At 40.4% G+C, this 21,288-nt stretch overlaps 1 protein-coding gene and 1 long non-coding RNA gene across 6 annotated transcripts in view; both read left to right on the top strand.

The window, feature by feature from the left end:
• MAP3K5 (mitogen-activated protein kinase kinase kinase 5) overlaps positions 1–21,288 on the top strand; it is a 202,219-nt gene that overhangs the window by 48,220 nt on the left and 132,711 nt on the right. The gene's annotated exons all lie outside the window — the stretch shown is intronic.
• On the top strand, positions 677–18,669 carry LOC116665422. Its single transcript, XR_004322022.1, has 3 exons — positions 677–688; positions 5,141–5,146; positions 18,016–18,669. It is a non-coding gene; the product is annotated as an uncharacterized LOC116665422 (long non-coding RNA).

Below are 21,288 nucleotides of genomic sequence, written 5' to 3'. Positions count from 1 at the left end.
CTACTACCCAGAACCATCAAACCCCGTTGTTGACTGTTGTGTCTGGTGACGAAGGAAATGAGTCAAAACTCCAGGTAATCTATCAGGCTGTCCACTACCATGGGTGAATTGAGGTAAAGCAGGTGTGGAAGTTTGGAACCACAAGGCCACAGACTTGACCTACTGTGCTATGAGACCAGTGGTGCCCAGTTTTGTTTGTTTTTAAATTGTGAGGTGTCTCCAGTAGTCATCCTTATGGGTAAGTCTTTGCTGAGTTATCTGGCCTTGTTCTGAAGGGGAAGCTAGAGCTTCAACTCAGAAATGTATCCTGCAGAATAATTGATTCAGATTTGCAGGTGACTGTATTTATGGAGACGGACAGTCTCTGATTGCTCACTGGGATGGGGGTGAGGGCAAGGGTCCTGGCTTCTCTTGCCGGTTCCTTGGTTTTATGCCGCTACCAGGTAGATTCTTGCCCATCTCATGACTTGTAGTGCAAGTGAGATGGCTCTTCAGGGTTAGGGACTGTTTCTTGGAATGTTCACATTGGGGATTTCTATCTCCACTGATCAGAAGACTAGAAAAAAATCAAGTCTTCCTAGTGATGGAAGGAAAGCCATATATTGTAATGGTTGAATGTGGACTGTGTCTCTGACAGACCTCTCTGTTTGAGCCTTGGCCCTGCTACATACTGGTTGTGTGCTCTTACGTCTCTAAGTCTTATTTTCTCATCTGTAAGTCACTGACTTATAGGTCTACTGAGAAGGTTAAATGGGATCGTGCATGCAAGGAGCTTTGCACGGTGCCTGGCAGGTCACAGACTGTTGGAATAAACAGGACTTTAGAGGCTGTTTAATCCAGTGCTTTATCTGATGCTTGAATCTACCAAGAGGCTGTTAAGATGTGCTTTTATCATGTTGTGTATTGCCTCATAAATTTGATTTTGGCAGGGTTTGAGGGGAGTCTAACCATGACTCCTGATTTTGTTAAGATACTGTTTAAAGAGTTCTCCACCACCTGGGCATTTAGGGCTGGGAGAGGGACGTGATCCTGGAAGCCAATGTGTGGCAATAGTCATGCCCAAAGCGACAGATTTGCAAGGAGCTGAGAGACGACCCCGCAGAGTTCACACACTCCAGCTTCTGAGATGCGGCGGGAAGAACACATGCTTTAGGGTTTGGAGGCTTGCTCTGAGTTTCAGTTCTGCCTCACGTATCCTCTCTGTGTTGAGGAAGCCTATATTTACCACCGTTTTGAGGATTAACTGAGAAAATATACATGAAAGGATCAGGCACATAGTAGGTTCTCGGCCAATGTTTATATATTCAGTGTTGATTTACTGTTTTGTAAGGTCTGTTTCATTTTTCTTTTGCTGCATGACAGCCATACAAAATGCAGCGGCTCCTAACAACGACCTGTTATTCTCTCTCACGACTTGGTTGACTAGGTTCGGCTGGGAGGTTCTTCCATTTCGTGTGTAGTTGATTGGGTCTGCAGTCCTTCCGGGGCTGGACTGGGCTGGAATGTCCAAGAAGGCACACTCTCATCACTGGATGTTGGTGTGGACTGTCTGGCCTCAGGTCTCCTCTTGTGGCCTGTCTGCATGGCCAGATTGGACATCTTCCAGGGTGTCTGCATTCTGAGAGGCAGTGCTTTATAAGCCTGTGTTCTCAGAAGAAGGAAGTGGAAGCTGTTAGTTAGTTCTCTTATCTTTTGGTCTCAAAATCCTCAGGATGTGAGTTTGCTGCATTCTATTGATCAAGGCAGTCACAGAGTTGACCCAGACTCAAATGGAGGGGGAGAGCTCAAAGGGGAAGTGGGCACATGCAGACCAAGTGGTAAGGGATTGATGGTGGCCTGTCTTTGGAAACATCCGCCGCAGTCTGAATGCTCTTGGGTACTTCTGCCCCTCATGCAGGTGTGCACACGAGCAGGGGACTGATCAACAAGTCAGTAGCTCTCTGCCTGCTTCACATCCATCTAGTGGCCAAGTCATGGAGAGAAGTGAGGCCTGGGCCTCAGGTAGTCGTTGCATTTTGAGAAAGAAGCCATTAAAACTCAAAATGGAGGGTACCTGAAGGGATTTGGCAAGAATACACTTTACCTGGGAAACATCTTTTCCCCCTATGAAATTTTTTTTTCCTCTACAGATAGGGCTGGTAGAAACGTTACCGTCAAAATACTGCCCTAAGACTTTTTGCTGTCCACCACAAGAAGATCCACCGGACAGCTGACCTGTTTCCCCACATATTTGGGTCTATTGGGATGAGGTGGTTGAACAGAGACTGGACAGCTAAAAATTTACCCTGGATGCTGCTTAAAGTGGACAAGGCAATGTATAATTTTGTAAAAATCCTGTTTATATATCAAAGATTGCAGATCTTAACTGACTCACTATGAGAAAAAGTGGAGATTGTTGCTTTTAAAAAATCTATGCAAATTAATACCCGTCCAAGAACTCACTACCCCATCTTAGCCTTAGGAATGGACAGAATTTGTCATTTTTTTCCCTCCAGCTCTGCAGAAGGCAAAGCAATGAAGGTGTAGGGCCACAGAGAGGACCAGGTGGTAGCAATGGCCATGAACCAAGAGACCTCAGGAGGCTGGGAATAGAAAGGGGACAAGACCTTCCCCAAGAATCAAGTGCAGATATGAGCATGTGGTTCATGGACTGGTTTAATCTGCAGGCAACCTGCCTATCCCTAGGGAGGTTTGCAGCCAGCATTAAAGTTTCCAGAGAAATAAAGACAAAGTACAGGAGGTACTTTCTCTTGAACAATTCCTCTTGGTGCTTTTAATTCTACTTGGCTTTAGAAACTCAACTGTAAGTTTACTTTTCTTTTTGTACTTTTCCTAATCTAAGCTTTTCTCCCGCCTTACCTTCGCGCACTCTCTGTCTTATTTCTGGCACCGTCCATGGATGGCTGAACCAGTGAGGAGCATGAGCCAACCTCTCTCTCCAATCTTTGCCTCCAGAACACCTGAGAGTCGTGTGCAAACATCGGCAGACGGTTCTTGGCTGGATATCCTATGAAATGTACTGTTTATATTTGGAAAAAGCATTGGTTCGTCTACTTGGTGAACAAAATGTGCCCAGCTTCAACCATCAAAAGTCAGGAGCTCCGTGGTTCTGTTTGCTCTTTCCCACATGCCCTCTCTTCCTCATTTGCTCCTCTGCTTCTTTCTTGCAACTTTTCTCTGGCGGGGCCATCCCTATAGATTTTCCTTTTTTATTTTTGTCCCTTGCTCCAAAGGGGCAGTATTGTCCTCTGCTAAAATTAGAAACCAAAAGTATTTGTCTGCCTTCAAGGTCATGGATTTTAAATTTAAGGAGATAGAAGAGTTAATCTTTAAATTATTTTGTTTCCTTTTTCTAACACTTTGTTGGTGAACGAAGATTCTCTACTAATCTTTAATTCTTGGTAGAATTGCTGACTGAGCCAGTCTTCCCAGTGCATTCATTCTACCTGCCTTTGCTTTCGAGGGAGCCACTTGGTGGCTCACCCTTCCTACCTTCCTTCTCCACCACTTTGTACTGAGTAGTTTCCAAGAAATCGTGTTCTAATCACTGCAGTTTCTTGCACAGGGCTCCTGACCAGCTGCGGCAGGAAACTAAACATGATAGCACAGCATGCAAAGTCTGTCCAGGTTGGGCATCCCTCTGCCTCCTGAGCAACGCCCCCCCACCACCACCACCACAAGCTCTGTGATTGGACCCAGATTCAGGGCAGTTTCCCTAATAAATCAAGCTCAGAGATCTCTCCATTTTTGTGCACAAATGCCATTTTATGTTTGTTTTTCCATTTCCCCTCTGAAAGTTCTGTATTTTTACTGTGATGATAGTTGCTAGACCTAGGGTTTGGAAAGGGGACCCATTCTTCTAGGTTCCTTGCTCCTTCCTGCCTGGAATTCTCTTTCCTCACTTCCTGGGGAACTCCTTTAGGTCAGCTCTGTAAACCTCTCCTCAAGCATACCCACCTGGGCAGTTAGTAACTCCCTCTTCTGTCTTCCCACAGTGCCAGCTACTGGCTTCTGCTGCATTTTCGTGATTGGCTTCTCTGTTGAGACTGTTAGGTTTTTTTAGTTAGATTCAGGTCTGTTTTCTTCATTTTAGTGCTTACATGTAATAGGTGTTCGATGCGTTTTTCTTGAATAAATAGTGCTGTTAATTAAATTCATTGAACCTGTTGTGACTTAATGATTTGATCATTTGCATGAGCAGTACCTCCTATAAGAGCTTTTATTCAAAAAATCTTTGCCTTTTGTTCTAGTTGTTGCTCGTGGCTAAAAAGGAAAGCTAATCAGCATGCACAGTGGCACGTGCATTGAAATTTAGTATAGGAGTTACTAGTCTTAACTGCCTTTATTGCTTTTGGAAGAAAAAAAGAATCTTCGGTTGATAACTATTTTATACATGTTACTGACTGCTGACTGTACTTTGCTGCTTAGTCATGAGATGTTCATGCCATTTTATGGCCATTGGAACGTCTCAATCGGATACATTTTAAAAATACCATATCATTCAAGATGACAGAGGACCGATTGAATTTCTATCCTGCTGTCTCTGGTGCCTGTCAGAACAGGATCCAAAAGTTAGGCTCACTGCATTTGTTTGGTACTTGGAGATATAAAAAACTTTAGGTAGAGAGTTTAAAACCTATTCCCTGCCTCAGTAACTTAAAACATGTGTAAAAGTATTGTTTTAGCTTATTTTCATTTCTCCTTTAAAGTGCTATGGACTTTTCCCATGATAATGGTAGATACAGCCTGTTCTTTGAAAATAGGGAATAGTTTTGTACATCCTTAAACTTGTCCTTTATGTATAGTTTTAGTATAATCGCTATTTTAGAAAAATTTCTTCTCTAAAGATCTTCTCAGGACCATGTTATTCTTAGGTTACAATATAGGGTTTTTGGTGGGGTAGGGAGGTAATCAGGTTTCTCTTTTTTTCCTTTCTTTCTCTTCTTTTTTTTTCTTCATCCTTTTTTTAAATGGGGTACTGGGGATTGAACCCAGGACCTTGTGCACACACTCTACCACTGAGCTATACCCTCCCCCCGCAATACAGATTTTTGTTGCTGATTCCTGCTTGTCATCAGCAGTGGGAAATGTGGCACATTCAAGAATCAACTTCTTATTCATCTCTGGCCCTATTGTTCAGCATCTGGTGTATAATACTTATTCAATAAATATATATTGAATGAATAAGTAAGGCTACATTAGAGACCAATTTATTTTCAAGAGCCTATAGTTAGTAAAGATTTGGCACATAGAAACATAGGCAAAGAACAGGATTCCTGCTGTGAAAGTAAGATATGCAAAAACCCAAAACACGTTTTTATTTTCTCAGATGGACTAAGTTTTAATCAGGGCAGGACACACTTAAACTTAAGAACTGATCACTTATAAATTATTAAAGTATAAACAAAGCCTTAACTTATGAGTGTGCCAGTTGCTTCCTGCTAGTCTTTTTTCGTTTTATTGATTTTTCTACAACTCAGATAAAGCAGGGGGTAAAAATATTTGTTTCCAAAAAGCTACAGATCTGAACTGACTGCTGTAACTACAAAAATTATTTTATACCTGTTGAAAATGGTTGAGAGGCTGGGCAGAACCCGTGTTTTTTAGTTTAGAGTCCTGGAAGAATGTCTCAGAGAGCAACAAATGCAGTATAATTCAGAGACTATTTTCATGTTGGTTTAATGTTCATCATATACAGTTATAAGACTTTTTTGAAACATCATGAAGGATGAAAATTAATCAAAATAATAAAAATGACTGAAAAATTCCAAGGCTTTGTTATGTAATGGTTTTTTGGTACTGCTTTAAAATATCATGTAAGAATAAACTTTGCAGGGGTGAAGAAGCTTACTTTCAAAGTGCATGAAGATTATTTAATTTTAAATTTTAGTATTGTGTAATGACACATTTACAGTGTATTTAAGTGAAAGTAAAGTCAAGACAGTATTTGCTCCTAAGTTGGTAAAGAACCTAATGTACTAAAATATTTAAATTGAAGTCTTACATTGGGTGCCTGTATTAAAATAGGCTTCAGTTATTTACACAAAAACTATTACTTTAGCTCTAATACTTTTATGTAGCACTCATGACTACTTTACCACTGTAAATGGTTTCATTTTGTGTTCTCTATTTTGTATCTAAAATGTATTCAGATAATTCAAGATATGAAAAGAAGTCTCTAAGATCTACAAAATGAGTCCTCTGATTAATACGTCTGATGAACTTTTAACTTTTCTAATAGATAAACACAGAAGCAAAAGGAAATCTTGTTAATAGTGTATACATGAACATTTCACAGATCTGTGGTGCTATCCGACAAGACACACAACTCGTAGAAATTCTTGCTTCCCAATATTCAGACGGCTCCCTTGACTTTATTTTTCCACACACCCAGCCCAGAATCTCTTCCTGTAAGTTGTGTTGAAATTAAGATGCTGTTGTAGCTGTATTTGGCTGGGTTCCTAAGGAATATCACAGTCCTGCCCTGCAACTTATTTTCTTGAGAGTTCCCAGAAGTAGGTTTGTGGCCAGAAAATACAGCCAGGCAAAGCATCTCTTGATTATTAGATGGGGCTCTGGCCCCAGGCCCTAATACTAAACTGGTGAGCCGGACTGGAGCCCTTGAAGATCTCGTTCTCTGGGCTAGGTAGCTTGAATGGTCTAGAACCAAAGCAGGTTAAAGAGCCTTCCTGTCAATTTCTGCCATAGCCCTGAAACCTGAGTTTCCTTAGGTCTTAACACTGATTCAATGGAAGATAACGAAGATGCTGGAGGAGCAGGAAAGAGCTTTGCTTCAAGACTTAGAGTGGATCTGAAGAGAAAGCTCACTTGAGAAAGAGGCTCTTGGAGGAGCCTTTGGAGTAACTCTTCCTGAGGAGGTGGAAGAGGGAAAAGGAGACCTTATCCATGTACTGGACCATCAGCTCCCTTGAGGCTGACACATCTCTGATAAAATCCTTGAAAAAGTAATCTCTGCTCTCGGACTCATGGTCTTCCTGTCTGATTGTTGTTGGTCCTCCATCACTTAGGAGAAACTGTCTTCTGATGAATCCAAAGGGACTTCAGGCATCAAATAATATGGTCCTTGGTCTTCATTCTCCTTAGCAGGAAGGTACATGAGGCTGACAACTCCCTTTTTCTTGAAGTCCTGTTCTCTTGTTACTTAGGGTAACCTATGATGAAAAGATGGTGTCAGTCATTTCAGGCTGCTCCAACAGAGTGCCACAGACTAGGTGCCTTAAACAACAAACACGTGTTACTCCCAGTTTGGGAGACTGGAAAGTCCAAGATCAAGGTGCTGAAGGTTCGGTGTCTGGTAAGCGCCTGCTTTCTAGCTCAGAGATAGCTGTCTTCTCACCGTGTCCTCACATGGTGAAATGGGTGAGGGAGCTCTTTGAGGCCTCTTTTGTAAGGGCACCAATCCCATTCATGAGAGATCCATCCTCATGACCTAATCACCTCTCCAAGGCCCATTCTCCAAATATGATCACTTTGGGGATTGGGTTTCAACATATGAATTTCAGGGGGACACGAACGTCCAATTTATAACAGCATGTTATGGAGCTTATGGTACCCTTAAGGAGTCTATAGTCTAGTTGGAAAGATCCCAAAAGATCATTTCACTGTGCTTTGACTTGGCCATCCTATTAACTTTCAAGTATATATTTCCAATCCATTCTTCCTTCCTTAGCTCCATTTCCATGTATCCAGCGATCTACTGAATGGATATCTCTTTCAACCTAAAATTTAACGTCATCATCTTCTCTCTGAAACCTGTTCCTTTGCTTATCAGTGATAGTATTTTTTCTCCAGTCACTCAGGCTGGAAACCTCAGTGTCATCTTTGATTCCTTGCTCCTTATTCATTCATTCATCTGAGTGCCTAATGCAAGTCTCTGTGGATACAGACAGCCATCCAGTTCCAGCCCTAGTAAGCACTGTTTCTCCTTCATATCATTTCACAGGAAGGAAAGGTAGAGAATTCAGTGTTCACAGGAAAAACAAGCAAAAAGGCCTCTATGACTATTTTATGGGTTGATGACTCAGATTTATTTAAATACAGGCTTCCCACATATGAAAAATATCTAAAGTGTAGGCATTCTTTTGTGTAGCATTTGTGGTCCTGCAGTGTCTGAAGAAAATGTCACTCAATAAACAAGCAGACAAGTAAACAAATAATGACTTCCTGCTGGGGTAAGTACCATGAAGAAAAAAATAAGTCAGCATGGGGCAGAGGGAGGCTAGAGCCAGGGACTGTAGAGGGAGGGGCAAGAATGATGAGGAGGTGGTATTGAGACAGAGCGTGAATGGTGTGAAGGAACCGTGCAGAGATCTGGGAGGAGTGTGTGCCAGGAGAGGGAGCAGAGCCCACCTTCTAAAACCCTACACTGGGTCTTGAACCTAGATCCTCGCACCCTGAAACCTCTGCCTGACCTCTGCCTCCCTTGCCTCCAGCCACTGTCCCAGCCACGCTGAACTTCTCCCCTTTCACAGCTCTATATCTCTGCATTATTTCCTCTGTCTCGAGGGCCCTTCCTCTCCTTCCTTTGATGAAACCACACTTGAGAAGGCAGCTGAAATTTCATCTGTGACCCACCCACTCTCCCATCCTCACTTCTCAGGAAGAGCTGGTCTCTCTCACCTCAGCACTTCCTCTGCTGTGTCCCAGTTTCTGATACAGCTCTGATCAATGCAAATTGTGATTGATTTGTTTAAAATCCTCCTCCCCCACAGACTGTTAGGCCCTTGAGAATACAGAATATAGCTTAATCATCTCAGTAGTACCAGTGCCTGGAAACATGGCTGGGGCACAATCAGTGCTGAAACATTGTAGAATATTTGAATGAATGAGGGAGAGAGAGAGAAGGGGAGAGAGGGATGAAGGGACGCAGGGAATGAATGTACAAATCTTTCTTGGAAGATATATACTGAAAGAGATGAACTAAAAGTAAATAAAGAATGACTTTAAAATAATACTAGAGATGTTTTTTATAAATTTGGCCAGAACCCAAGTGATTAACGTGGTTGTTGGGATTCCAACGAGGCGAGATCGTAACTATAGGTTCATCTATATTTCTAGGGTGGTAACCTTCTGAAACTAGGAGCGGCTTAGTTTTTTCTTTTAAGTCAGTGTGTTTTTGATACATTACATGTTTGGTGGGTTGGATTACAAGAATGCAAGCCTAAATCTACTTTCTGTATAACCACATCCCTTCTTTAGCAGCCTGGGCTTGGAAATAATACTCTGAGCCAGAAAACAAGAACCACCACAACATTCTAACTTCTTCCCAAGCAGTCTTCACAGCCTCTCTAGGCTGAGGTCACATTTTTAAACTTCATAAAACATCACTGTTTGATTGTTGAGTAGGGCAGGGAAGGATTGTTTAATTCGGCACCTGCGGGCTCTAACGGCCAGCAGATTTCTACATGAGAGGCATTTTGGTATTTTGATGTTCATTGGATAGAAGGCAGAAATAAGCAGGTCATTATCTACCAATATATGTTCCTCTGTGAAAATATGACTGTATTTGGCCAAAGTCCTCATAACTATATTTAGCATTCTATTAGTGTTTGCTTCTATGTTTCTTTAGTGCTGGTAAACTCCAGCTCTCCCAAATTCCCATGGGCTATAGTAATGCCATCTGGAATCCAGTTCCTTTTACTAATCTGTGATTTAAACTTCAGAAAGATATGACTGTTATCCCCAAATAAAAGCTTAGCACGCATGGGAAGATGCAGGATGACAGGTCTTTTGGTGACCTAATACAAAATGAAGGAGGTGAAATCGTAAACCAGAAGAGCAGCCAGAGCGCCAGGAGAAGAAACAATTATGAGCAGATGTCTGCAGAGCACTTGAGTGAGAGCAAAGGAATGCTGCTCTGGAAGGACTCAGCAGTGAAGAAGAGGGAGGAGGGGAAAGAAAAAAAACCCAGAAAAAGAATGAAATATACTCACTGGGGTTAGAAGTCATGAGAAAACTTGACCTAACAAGGATCCCCAAAGAGGGGAAAAAATTCTCTGGGTAGTCATTCTGACAAGCAAAATTTCAAAGTTACATCAGAAAATCCAGAACTTTGAACATCGCTGAAATGCTAAGTAAGATTAGTGGATAACTTTGCATTTAGTAGTGGCTCCTTAGAAGCAGACCATTTGGTAAGCATGCTGCAGGACTAAGACTTAGGACTACTTTCTTCAGAGAGGGGAAGAAAATGAAATGTGTGAGATGACAGCTTTTGATAAGTTTAAGACCCTTTTTCTCCCCAACTGAAACCACAGATAAATTGGGAAGGAAAAGAGCCTAGTTTTTTAGTCTAGGTTCAGAAATACCTTTTCAGAGCAGCATATTCTAAATCTGCCTAAAGATTCTACGTGATCTTGTTGAGGAAGTAATGCAACAAGTTATTTTTAACAACAAAAAACACTTAAATGCATCATGAACTCTAACGATTCAGCCCTTCATCATTAAGGAGAACTCTGGTCCTCGATAGTTCTTCAAGACACCAAACTGGCATGAGAAGAGGCGTTTGTTCCTTACCCTTTCCTTGGAAGTAGTTCTCTCATTATAGTTTCTACAAAACGCCTACTTCAACTTTTAACTTTCTTAAATTTGTCTTCAATTTTAAATTCTTAACCTCAAAGATATTTTTATTGTACAATGCCAAGTGTTAAATTCTGTAGTTTAATTTCACCTTCATTCTTACACAAAACATTTACTCCACCTCCACCTTATTGATATCGTGTAATCTTTTCAGTAATCTTTAATGTATTTTGTCAGATTTTGTTTGCCTTATGCCTTTTCTTTGCATATGTTTTGTAAAGAACCCCACCCCATTTTTTTTCAAAGAAAACTTCTCTTTCAATTTTTTTTTCTAGATAAATAGATATTTGTGCAAATGCATGTAAACAGACGTATTTGGGATTCATTGTGGATAGTTACAAGGTCCACATGTGGATGTGAAATGGTAAATAATAACATTTCCCCAAGTGCCTCCTTCATCTGAACACATTTCAGGAAGCTTCTCAGATCAGATTTTCATACCTGGTGTAGAAAGGCAGGATACAGGCAGTTGGGTACAGATAATGTCGCATACGCTGTGCCTACCTGTGTGCCTTCACAGCTCTCCACATGACTCAAGGAATACTGGTTTAATTAGGATTTCTCATTTTGAGGACAGAAAATGGCAATGTGCTTCTTTCAGAGACTTGGCATTCTGAAATCTCTTAGATCATGATGATATGTATTATTGCCCCCAAAGAGCCACCATATATCTGATAGATTTGGGGGTTTGTTCTGTTTTGGTATAGCAGTGTTTGCCATGTTGGATAAGTTTGTTTCATTGTATGCTTAAAAATCCCCTGTGTCCTGTCTGTGGGTTTACAACACGGCTGTTGCTTCACAGGGTGGTCCTGCACCAGCCGCACGGGCATCGCCGCGGTGCTTGTGAGAAAGGTAGTTTCATCATTCCCTCCTCCCACAACTGAATCAGAATCTGTTTTTTAACAAGCTCTGGTGATTCATGTACACATTAAATTTAAGAACCCTGATCTGCACTATTTTTACTTCATAACCTCCCACTTACTCTCCAATTCATTGTCTTTAATCTGCCAATCTTACAAAAGTCACTAATAACCTGTTAATTTAAACACGCACACCGTTTCTCAGCCTTTGTCATACATTTTCAGCATGTACCATCTTGATGGCTAAACAGTTCTGTAAGTCCCATTAGAAGTTACATTTTGAAAAGTAGTTCTGCCTCTTTTCACCCTGGAAAACCTTTTTATTGGTCCTTGCTCCCTTATACGTTCCTTGGCCAGAGTATATCAAAGAGCAGGCATGTTAGCAAAACTGGAAATCCTGTTGCCAAATGAAGGGACGAGAGATGTGTAACCTGGAGAAAAAAAATGTAGGAGATGCCAAGATTATTGTTCTTAATATCTGAAGGCTTTTGGAGGAAGAGGAATTTGATTTTTTTTCAGTGTAGCTTTAGGAAAGTGGAAGTGGAAACAATGAAAGAGTGCAAGTTAAAGCAGATTTTGCACTTACATAAAGAAGAGTTTTAAAAAAGAATTTGACTAGTCCAACAACAGTGGAGTGTATTTCTTCCAACTACATGTATGGACCGTTCTGGGAGCACAGAGGGTGCTGAGTGCAAGGCATCTAGGAGTACTGAAGGATCCTGGGGAGAGAGAACCGGGTGATTTCTGCAAATTCCCCTCATCTTCGTTTTTTGTTGTTGCAAAATAGAAAGAATAGTATTGTGAATTTTTTATTTCTTTTGTTGTTTTTTTTTTTTCTCTCTTAAACAGTGGTTATGCATAGATTTTGTCTTTCATTCTTGGGTATTAGAACCCTGTATGGTTTTCTCTTAAGGATGGACCACAGCTTTCTGCTGGGATAGTTATCAGGATGCGTACTATTTTCAATTTTATATCTAGTATTCTTTCCGTGATGTTCAGAGCCTCACTGGTCATTTTACTTCTAAGATCATTGGGCCAATATCTTCCAGGAATAGTGCTTGGAAACTCCTGGATCTCTAATTAAGTTGCAAATAATGTTGTAACTAACAGTTCATAGTCAGATAATGTATTACAGTTTAGATTATCTTCTCCTGTGTGTCATTTTTCATGGACCTATGTATGAACATACTTTTAATTTTCTGGCCACTCAAAAAAATTTTTTTTGTATTTGATTTCCTTATGCCAAGTTTTTTTTTATAGCACAGACCTAGGGAAAACCTTATAAATTTTATGTCAGGCCGTAAACTTCTTATATTTACCATGGCAGATTTTTGTTCTATTGAGGAAGTCAAGAATTTTAGATACTAAATCTAAATTTTATTAGGATCTTTTCAGGATACCAATAAAAGAGTATTTTGGACGTGTAGAAAATGCATACAGATGAAGTTTTTTAAAAAAAAAATTGGTAACAATTCACTATTATCTTCCTCTTTCTTAAAAACATTTATTTTTATTTTTTGAACAGGTAATATATTTACAAAGTCTAAAAGGCACAAAAGTATATACACTAAAGAGTCACCCTTGTTTCCCTGCCGCCTAATTATTCTCTGAAGATTCAACCAACGATTTTAATTTTGTCTATATCCTTTAGGTACATTCATTAATATGTAAGCAAGGAAATGTGAGTCTTTTTTACAGAAAATGGTAGCATACTATACTTTTCTGCATCTCATTTTTGCTCGTTTACTTATTATATGTTGGAGATAAAAATAATTTAGATATTAAATCATTTTAAGTATGGATAATCCTCCAAAATGTATCTGGAATGTAGTCTTTCCGTCATTACTGCTACCTCCCTAGTTCTAACATCCTCATCTCATACCTGAACTCAGGCAGTTACCTCCTGACTTATTTCTCTGCTTCTACTTGCCCTGCTTCCAGGCTGTGCCCCCTCCAGCAGCCGGCTGATCCCCTACAAACTGAAGTCCCGTAAGCAGACTTCCCAGAATCAGTCTAGGTTTTAATGAGAAGAAACCTCGAGAGATCATCAGGGTTTAAACTCATTAACTTGAAGTGTGACTTAGAAATCGCTGGATTACACTGACTATTCTTGAAATTATCTGGATTATATTATCTGCCCCCCAAAAGAACAGATAATATATGCCTTCACTGAAAATATCATTGCAAAATAGCACATACAGGTTTCACCTCATTCTCATGTGTGTGCACCCTTTTTCTCTGTGTGTAGCTGGGAAGCACTGAAGAAACAATAAAAACCTGCAGGAAAACTGAGACGGAGGCAATGGCAAGAGCCAAACTCATGAGTTAAAGGGGTTTTATTTTCAAAGTCCACCTTGTGAGTAGGGTGTTGTGATTGTCATGGTCAGGATTGTAGGTGTGCTGGGAGTCATGGCCTCTCTGCACTCCCAGCTCAGAGAAGGGGGTGGGGTGAGGGTGTTGGGGTGGGGGATGTTAGGGGGGGTGGAATCCATTCAGTGGGAGAGTTACCAGCATCTTCCCTCCCTCTCCACTGCAGCCAGAAGCAGAGAGCCCCCGCTGACCTTTGATTTAACTCTTTGTGTGCCCAGATAAAACCTCTTTTCTAGGCCATATCAGTGTTACTTCATAATTGAAAAGTGTGTTCATTTACTGAGGGTGGGAAGTTGAAAAGGCAAGGAAACTTGTTTTCTTCCCCCAGATTTGTATATTGGTGAAATACATGATTCTAATTATGTGTATCCCATTTTTTAATAATTTGATGTAGGAAAAGGGAAAAGTTGTCATTATTCAGCCAGTTTAAAGGAACTTTTCCAAACAGGATACATAACAGATGCAAAAGCTCCAACTGAAATCAAATTGCCCCAAAAATAAAAATATTTAATAACTGCCAAGTATATGCCAGCTGCTGCCCTGTCAGCATTCTGAACAGGAAAAATTGAGTTCTATCCAAACACTGCTTACATGGGTCTTCATTATAAGAGCCATTCATTTTCATTAGTATGCAAATGAATATTTGTTGCCAGCATTTCTAAGGAGCACAATAATGGGTCAAAATGCTGAAATCAGCAGTCTGTGCTTTGCTTCTGGGCAAGTTGCATGGTTGTTGGATGAATGATCATCTTTAAACCAGCTTCCAAATTGGTGCTTCTCAGTCCTGCTGAAAATGAGAATCACCTGATTCTAAAAATCCTGATGCCCACGCCACACCCCACACTGGGTAAATCGGGATCTGTGGAGTGAGTTCTCAGTCTCAGTGTTTTTAGAAGCTCCTAGGTGATTACGACCTGCAGCCAAGGCTGTGACTCATCTTTAAATGACTGCCTTGCCGCTGGGCTTACTCTAACTGGGACTCCCAGGTGTGGAGTCGGTGAGGGCCATGCAGGGTGTGGATGCCTGTGTGCACTGGGGCAGATGGGGTCAAAAGTACCTGCTTTCTACTACTGGAGTGGAATTGCCAATTCCAAACTGTGGTGGCATGGGCTGGCTCCACCTTCCAGCACAATCTTAGGATGTGTGGGAGCTCTGTGGCTTCTGCGAAGGTGGTCTTCTTTATAAAACCTGACATTATGAGCTCAGCATTTTTTGGGGGGAGGGAGGTGTTCAAGATTCTTTTTTTTTAAATAGGCTACTTTTTAGAGCTGTTTTAGGTTCACAGCAAAATAGAGCAAGAGATACAGAGATTTCCCATATACCCTCTGCTCCCACAAAAGCATGACTCCGCCCACAGTCAAAATCCACCACCAGAGTAGTGCATGTATTACAATCTATGAACTTGCACTGACAAATCAACACTCAAGGCCATTAGGGTTTACTCTTGGTGTTGTACACTTGGCGGTTTTGAGAGAAGTATGACACGTACCCGCCATTATAGTATCATACAGAGTAGTTTCATTACTCTGAAAATCCTCTGTGCTCTGCCTGTTTATCTCTCTCTCTAACGTAACTCCTGGCAACCTTTTACTGTCCCTTTAAATTTGCCACTTCCAGAATGTCATATAGTTGGAATCATATAGTATATAGCCTTTCCACGTTGTCTTTATTTCACTAGTAATATGCATTTAAGGTCCCTCCATATCTTTTCATGGCTTGATAGCTCATTTTTATTTAATGCTGAATAACATTCCATTGTCTGAATATACCAAAGTTTATTTATTTATTCACCTACTGGAAGACATTTTGGTTGCTTTCAAGTTTTGAGAATTATGAATAAAGCTGCTATAAACATCCACGCACAGGTTTTTGTATGGACCTAAGTTTTCAGCTCCTTTGGGTAAATATGAAGGCATGTGATTGCTGGACCATATCATTGGAATATCTTTAATTTTCTATGAAATTGCAGAACTTCTTCCTAAGTGGCTGTACAAGTTTGCATTTCCACTAGCAATGAATGAGAGTTCCTGTTGCTCTAAATTCTCACCAGCATATGGTATTGTCATTGTTTTGAATTTTAGCCATTCTAATGGGTGTGTAATGGTATCTCGTTGTTTTGATTTGCATTCCTCCCTGATGACATATGATGTTGAGCATCTTTTCATATGCTTACTTGCCATCTATATAACTTCTTTGGTGAAGTGTCTATTCAGGTCTTTTGCCCAGTTTTAAATCTGGCTGTTCATTTTCTTATTTTTAAGTGTTATTTGTATATTTGGGGTAACAATCCTTTATCAGAATGTCTTTCATAGATATTTTTTTTTCCCAGTCTGTGGCTTGTCTTATTCTCTTAACATTGTCTTTTGCAAAGGAGAGGTCTCTGATTTTATTAAAATCCATCTTATCAATTATTTCTTATAAAAAAAAATATTCCTTTGGTGTAACTAAAAAGACATTGCCATATTGAAGATTATCTAGATTTTCTCCTATGCTGTCTTCTAAAAGTTTTATAGTTTTGCATTTTACATTTAGGTCTGTGATTCATTTTGAGTTAATTTTTGTGAATGGCATGAGGTCTGTGTCTAGCTTCTTTTTTTTGCATATGAATGTCCAGTTCTTCCAGCACTGTTTGTTGAAAGGCCGTCTTTACTCTGTGGGATTGCCTTTGCTTGTCAGAGATCATTTGACTATAATTCATACAAGTCTATTTCTGGGTTCTCTATTCTTTTCCACTGATCTATTTGTATATTATTTCATTAATACCACATTGTTTTGATTATTGCAGCTTCATAGTAAGACTTAAAGTTGGAAGATGTCAGTCTTCCTACTCTGTTCTCCTTTAATATTGTGTTGGCTATTCTGGGTCTTTTGCCTCTCCATATAGAATCAGAATTTTATTTTTATAAAATAACTTGCCTGGATTTTGATTGGGATTCCACTGGATCTATAGATCAAGTCAGAAAGAACTGACATCTTGACAATATTGAATATTGAATGGCATCTCTATTTATTTAGTTCTTTGTGGATTTTTATTAGAGATTTGTAGTTTTACTTATGTAGATCTTTTACATACTTTATTAGGTTTATACATAAATATTTCATTTGTAGGGTCCTAATGTAAATGGTATTCTCTTTTTAATTTCAAATTCCACTTGTTCATTGCTGGTATAGAGGAAAGTGATTGATTTCATATATTAACTGTGAATCCTGCAACCTCACTTATAAGTTCTAGTAGTTTTTTTCTGTTGATTTGTTCAGATTTTTTACATAGCTAATTGTGTCATTTGCAAACAAAAACAGTTTCAGTTCTTCCTTCACAGTAGTATGCCTTTTATTTCCTTTTCTTGTCTTACTGCATTAGCTAGGTCTCCTAGTATGACATTAAAAAGGAGTCATGAGAGGGGGAACAGTAATGTCCTATTCCTGATCTTAGTGGGAAAAATGTCAAATTTCTCACCATTAAGTAATACTTACTTTAGTGTTTTTTGTACATGTTTGAACATAGAATTTTAGTTTCTTGATTCAACAACAAATTGTGAACATCAAATTCAACTTTTCTATGTGCAATCTTAGCAACTAGAAGTAGTTATGGTTGGAATGTTATATGTAGAATAATTGCAGCTTTGCCTCCATAACATTTGGGTGTGTGTATGTGTGTATATGTCTGTATGAATAATAATCATATAAGGAAAAGCCAAGAGAGACTACACCAAAATGCTAATGTCTATCTGATAAGTTTTTAATACTAGGTCATTTTAATATGCATAATAATTTACTCATGAGGCTCAGGACTAGATATACTATATTTTTGAGAGTTGATAACATTTAAATTTTTATCACTTACTTAGATACGGCTTTATTGTTCAATAAACTTAGTAAAGAGGGTCATATTGCTGGGGTCATATTGACAGTCCATTTAGCTTTAAACAAGACAGCCTTATTGATAGAAAAGCAAGTGCATATATTATAATGAAATGTGATGAGAGTTCTTGGGAATTCGACATGAAGAAGTAAATAGTGCCTCCAGAAGTGAAAAACCTTTACCATTTTAATTTAACCCACATTTTTAAGAGAAGTAAAAAGTGTAGCTCTTCTTCAGAGTGGTAGGATCCAAATAAATGGTAGAAAATTGCTCCTTTGTTATTCAGCATTCAAGCTCCTTTTCACAAGTCTAGTTTGTTTATGACAGTAGGCACAAAAGGAAGATCTGAGCAGTTTAAGAAAATAATTTGTGTAATACTTTTTCTAAAAGCAAGCTAACATAAAACTAATTCAGGGAACACAGTAAAAATAGCATCTAGTTAACAGTGGTGGGACTATGGATGGTGGAATTTCAGGTAATTTTTCTGTTTTTTTTTTTTTTTCATTGTCTCAATCTTGCTCTGAAAGAAATCACATGGGGGTAGAAATAGCTGGGGAGAATATAGTCTTTCAGATTTGGCTGCCTGGTTTAAACCAGTTCACAAAGACTGCTTGGGACTTTTAGTCCAAGACTCAGGGAACACGTGGTCTGTTGTAAAACCAGCTCTGGCTTGTTGATGTCTAAAAGAAACTTGACCCTGGTATGGGTGTTTTCAGTAAGAAATGGTAAGTAAACAGCAGAAACATGAGAGGACAAATACAAGCTCTTGGAGAAAGATGGAGATTCCAAAAAGGGCAAACAAGGTGAGGGTGAAAGAGGGACAAGGTAAAAAGAGGGACATAACACACACACATGACTGCAGAAAATGACCAAGGAAAAGGTGAGAAAAATCCCAGGAAAATGAGATGCAGTTCATTGAGAGGAGCAAGGGGCTACGAGTTCAGAAGCTGTCTTGATTCTACTCCACGCCATTCGTATAGTTTCCCCCATTACGTTGGCCTGGCATGTTTGGAAAAGCAGCTCACGTCTGCAAGTAATTTGAAGAACATCCAGGGCTGAGGTCTTCATCTGGCGAAAGCCCCAGGGCCAAGCTTTACGGAGTGGCCACAGCGTACAGGGTCAGGGTGGGGGTTCTTCCTGAGGTTTCTGACCACTGCAGGCCCCCTGCTGCCCCTGACCGTGGATGGTGACAGCTCCGTGGAACAGAAACTGCCCCATTGCTCAGAGGGACACAGTGAAGGGGATGCTACTAGAAATTACAGGGGGACAGAAGACATCATCAGGGATTGTCTGAAGCAAACGGGTATGTGTACTGAGCTGGTCATTCTGGCACTTCCTGAGGGCCTTACAGTTACTTGTTGTCATCTGCCTCCTTCAAACCGCAAACCACTAACTACAAACTTCTGTTGTTTCCGTATGGTCTAGGGCCTCTCTTGAAGATGTTCTTTAACGAGAGATTTTGTTGAGGCAGCAAGAGTCTGTTGAGAAGAATGAAACTCATTTCATGGATTTTATACCTCCTGTGTATCAAACAGGAAAAGTACAGGAACGTATTTATGAACTGTGGGCAGCTCTCCACGGTGGGAATAAGGCCTGAGGGTACCCGCTACGACTCTCTAATAATGGCTAATATTCACTGAGGGCTTTGTTGTCGAGCCCTTTCTGTGACTGGGACTGTTGTTCTTACTTGATGGATGAGGAAACCGCTGGGGGAAGAGGAATTTCAGGCCCAGGGCCCCCAGTAACGTTTGCTACTCAAATGAAGTACAGTCGCGGGCAGCCTGACTCCAGCCAGCTCCGCTCCACCCGGTGAGAGGGACTTTTTGTAATGCCTGGTCAGTACCGACTACTCCTAGGCCACGTTTGGCCCTCGCTTTATTTCTGCACCTCCTTCAGATCCCATCACTTTGTCAGGGGGGCCGCATCAGTTGATTAGCTCTGTGTGTTGTACCTTTCCAAATGCCCTGCATTTTATCATTATCACATTTACCATAGTTTGCATTTGCTTTTGTATGATTATTTGATTGTTCCTCACTTGATCATAATCTGAGGACAGGGACTCTGTGTGTGTGTGTGTGTGTGTGTGTGTCTGATTTTCGTATTCCAGGGTCTGGCACACAGTAGAGATTTAATGGGTTGAACTGATGGCTGAACTGGGCACCCAGTATGTCAGAAATGACGTGGCTACAGGTGACTCTCAGTCCAACAGCAGATGACTTCAAGTATAGATACACATGCTACCTGAACTCTACTCCCTGTAATTTTAGTTCTTTAGCTCTTTCTGTTTCTGATTGTTAAGAGCCATTTAGGAACAAATGCTGAGAATTCAGGAGACACATGGTTCTCTTGGAAATGAATTGTGTTATTGCCTTTAGAAATGTACATACACTCGTCACTGCCTCTGAATACTCTCCATGTTTGTGGTGATGTTTTGTGTACTAGACTCTTTTCTGTTATTCTGAAGCCTTTCCCATGGATTGGTTTTTGTTGGTTTGTCTCTCCTTCTTCAGGAATGTGAATTAAAAGTGGTCTCCTTATCATCAAATGCCTGCCCTCCAGGGCCTTCTGTTCAACTAGTAGGCACACCTACCTTCTAGTGCTCAAACAAGTAGGTCCCTAGCTGTTGGATTGTGAGTGGAGGGAGCTGTGAAAAAGGAAGGGAGTAAACTCACTTTGGACCAAGGAATAGGAGAGAGGGATAACATGGGCGTCCCAGTAACATGCAAGGGAAAGAGGTGTATTTAGTAGTAATGCTACTTAGACTGTGTGAAGACATAAGCAAAATGAAGTATTTCTCTTCCTTGTAAGGAAAAAGTTTTATTGAAAAGAATTCCAGAAAAAAAAAAAAACTGGTTTTGCAATTTGTTTTACTGTCTGTAAACTTCCTGCATGAAGACCAGATAGAGAGAGTGATAAATCAGTCAGTGGGAGGTTGTGCACGTGTCCATTCTTAGGTGGTGGGGCAACTTTTTCTGGCAGAGAAAAACTCCTATATTATGCAATCACAGAGCCTTCCTTCCCAGCCTTCCTTCCCAGTCTCTGTGTACTGTAATATTACCATTTCTCAAGGCTTGTGTCAAGGCTATTTCCCTTGCCATGCCTTCCCTGAGACCCCCATCAGAATTAATCACTCCTCGTTCTGCACTCCCATGGAACACTTACATGTATTTCATTTGACTTTGGACTTCTGCAGCTTACATGCACTTGAAGATAATAAGCTCATCAAAGGGCTGGGGCTGATTTCTTTGACCTTCACAGTAGCTTGCACAGAATAGACAATAAATGCATGTTAAAATGAGTGTGGGAGCCTGGGGAAAGGAGCAGCATTTCCAGGGTGCTGTGATGACTGGGGTTGAAGCAAGGTTAAGAAACACGAGCCTCCCAGGTACTGTGATGAGAAGCCACTAAAAGGCTCTAAGGAAGGCAGGACCAGTATGTGATGCACGAAGGGGCTGCCTTGTCATTTCCTCCCTGGTCTATTGCTGTGTCTATGGAACAGGCTTAACCTGTTTTCCCCATTGGAGGGCTGCCTTTGAAGCGGCCTTTATTTTCCTGTCCATATCCCAGTGTGGCTGGCATTTTAGATGTACCAACAGCTCC

The sequence above is a fragment of the Camelus ferus genome, chromosome 8 (genome assembly GCF_009834535.1).
Source record: "Camelus ferus isolate YT-003-E chromosome 8, BCGSAC_Cfer_1.0, whole genome shotgun sequence".
Lineage (NCBI taxonomy): Eukaryota > Metazoa > Chordata > Mammalia > Artiodactyla > Camelidae > Camelus > Camelus ferus.
The sequence above is the reverse complement of the archived record's forward strand: the minus strand, read 5'-3'. Positions and strand labels throughout refer to the sequence as shown.